Source organism: Elaeis guineensis, chromosome 8 (assembly GCF_000442705.2).
Source record: "Elaeis guineensis isolate ETL-2024a chromosome 8, EG11, whole genome shotgun sequence".
Taxonomy (NCBI): Eukaryota; Viridiplantae; Streptophyta; class Magnoliopsida; order Arecales; family Arecaceae; genus Elaeis; species Elaeis guineensis.
The window spans coordinates 58,458,483-58,461,693 of NC_026000.2; positions in this window are offsets into that span (position 1 = coordinate 58,458,483).

The window sequence follows — 3,211 nt, forward strand, 5'->3', positions numbered from 1 at the left end:
CCTATAGTCCAGTGTCTACCCAGTAGTGTGTTTATTGTCCACCCTTAGTACCTATAGTCTAGGATTAGGCAACCCAAATAGGACTAGATAATCATAGGTTAAGTAACTTATTAGGTAATATAGATAGATTAGATAAGTCTTAATAGAGTAGAGTTCTAGTTTTGGTACAATAGAGTTATAGTAGTATAGATTAGAATTATAGTATAAGTTTTGATAGAATAGATTTAGACAGTTAGTCTTAATATAGATCTAAAATAGATATAGATAGTTTAGTATATTTTAGTCTGGATTAATTGAACTATGTACTATATCTGTATCTCAGGAGACTTATGGCTGTGAAAGACCTGAACTTGAGCTTTAGTCTTTGAAAGTTTAGTTTATGGTTCATAGTTAATCTGTAATCTGTTAGTAGTGTCGTGGCGAGCCTCACTCTCTATTATCTTAGAGTGAGCAAGATCCTACTCATAGGTTTCAGTACATAAATTTTAAGATTAAGAATAGGTATATTATGTTCCTTCTTTAATCAGGAGGCTCCCCTCGTCGGTCCTACGGTCCCCATGGTATCGAGGCTCCTATGGTTTAGAATACTAATCCTATTATTTTTTAACAATCCCCTGAAAGGAATATGCCCTATAAGCCAATCAAAATGTATAAATAGATGGATATTTTTGTCTCCCGACAACTCATGTACTGATGTTTTAAATAAATAAAGGCATTTAGTTCATCATATGCTGCATCTTATTTTGATGAACCTCATAAATTAAGGCTATGGTTTTAGGGTTATGATGCGATCATACCAAGTGAGACCTAAAATCTTAAAACTCTAATTTTAAATATTTCTAGTCGATGGAACATTGAGTAGGGGATCAATGTTTCTGATAAGACTGGTACATCCTGTGTATGCTCGGTAGAGAGGGTAATTGATCTCACAATTACTTGTGTATGACACTAATATAAGGATGTAAGTGTTCATTAGAGAATGAATTCACTGAATTGATCCAATTAAAGAATATCTGATGGAGTCTTATCTACATATCAACAGATTTTTTCTTATAGTGGGAATTGTGCATGTAAATCTTTTGACCTGAGACTGCCGTAGAACCTTATAAGCATGAATCCATATTTTGGATCATACTCATTCATGATTTAATTTGTACGAGATGTTCTGGATATGATGGATTGCTTATGAAGGTTGTGAGTAGGTCAATATGGAAACGATCGCTCCTAGTAAGAGGAGATCGCATCCTATCTGCTTCAATCAAATATGATTCAGGAAGACTTTGATCAAAGCATTATGAAAAAATTAAAAATGGTTTCTAATATTTCATAAATCGAATCATTATCAAGAGAAATGTGAATATAAAAAAAATTAGGTTTGACATTTTTCCATACCCAAACTTATATTCGAGATGCAGGATAATCGTAAGATCAAGATGCACAGTAATTTTCCACTGAAGGATATTTTTGGTATTTCCATCAAAATTTTATATCTTTCAAGTAGACATGATACGTTGCTAGACATCAATCATATCCTGTGAGTTTGATCAAATTAAAGAGTTTAATTTGATCATTAATTAAAAGCTGTTCTAATTGATCAAAACGGTTTAGCTTGATTTGACCTAAATCGGCTGGGTTGTGTTCTAACCAAATTAGACTAAATTGCATCTGGACTCACTGCTGGCTAGATGTGAAACCCAATGGGTCACACACAAAGGGAATTGATCATGGGTTTAATTTGATTAAACCATGTTTGCAAGTTGAACATGCTAGCACATGTTGCAAACCCTAGCATTTTGATTCGAATCGAATTCGAATCGGGTTCTGATTTGGGCTAATTTAGAACCAATTTGAGCCAAATTGGATTTGGTCTTGAAGTGGGTTCGAAGTGCTTTAATTGGGCTTGCTGTTGGGTGCCAAAAACCAGGGAACCCCATGCCTAAGAGTCTCTCTCTTGGCGTGTGGATTTGAATCCATGCGCATGAACCACATGGCGCATGGATGGAGTTGGCGCAACCTTTAGATAAGGCCTTTCCTATTTTTTCTCCGTGAATTTTATTCTAAGAATGATTTTCAGATGACTTAGGAGGCACCTAAGAGTCCTTCTGAGTATTAAACTCTTATAGAAAAATTAGGAGAAGTGGTAAGAATTTAAATCCATGCGCATGTGTGACATGGCGCATGGATGAGGGATGACGCCCCTTAACTTGGTCTATCCTATTTTTCTCTGTGAATTTTATTCTACGAATGTATTTCAGATGTCTTAGGAGGCACCTAAGAGTCCATCTGAGTATTAAAGACATCATAAAAAAATAGGAGAAGGGATAAAGATTAAATCAATGCGCCACCCCTTGGAAGCGCCCCTTTGAAATTTCAAATGGGGAGATAAGTTTTAACTTATCCACGCCCCTTAATCTCTTGCGCCATTCTTCAAGTTGGCACCATCTATCTTGGCCATTGGATGGGCTTTCTTCCAGATCCAAAGGCATGGGTTGATGGTGCCAATAAGAGAAGCTTTGTGACTTCTCATCTGAACAACGTAAGTTAAGATCGAAGAGTCTTTCTGAAATAAGGCATCTCTTCAACCCAACTTTGATGTACACATGGCATTTCTTAATTTATGGGGCATGAGAAATAGACAAGAGGCATGAGATAAATTGTCAGAGGGTGTGAGATGTTTTGGATTGCACCTTTACGTGCAATATAAATAGGGGTGCACGCCGAGGAGTCTGTGTGATTCAGAAATCTTCTTTCTTTCTTACAAGAGGCTCTGCTTGTCCAATTTTCTTTATTCTTTCTCTCTAGCCTAGATAAGGTCCTGATAAAGGACAAAAAATCTTCCAAAAGGCTTAGAGAATTGGAATAAAAATTAAGAAGACAGGGAGCAAGAAAGGAAGACAAGAAAAGGTCCAACAGTGTGACAGCAAAGCCAAGAAAGGAGGTTCTGCCCAAATTGCATTTAAATTTTGATAAATCAGAATTTAATTGTAGAGTATTTTTAAATAAGTGCTAGTGGGTTGGTCGAGTCCCCGTGTGGATCAATGTCGGAGGGTGAACACGTGGGCACCTGGTGGAATCCCAAACAGATTGCTGCCGGCAACTAAGCACAAATCAGGGTTTTGCGATAAGAGGTATGTTTCTATATCTTTTATTTGATATTAATGCATATTATATGGTTTAATTTTTGATAAGGTGATCTTGGAGTTAGGTTTTA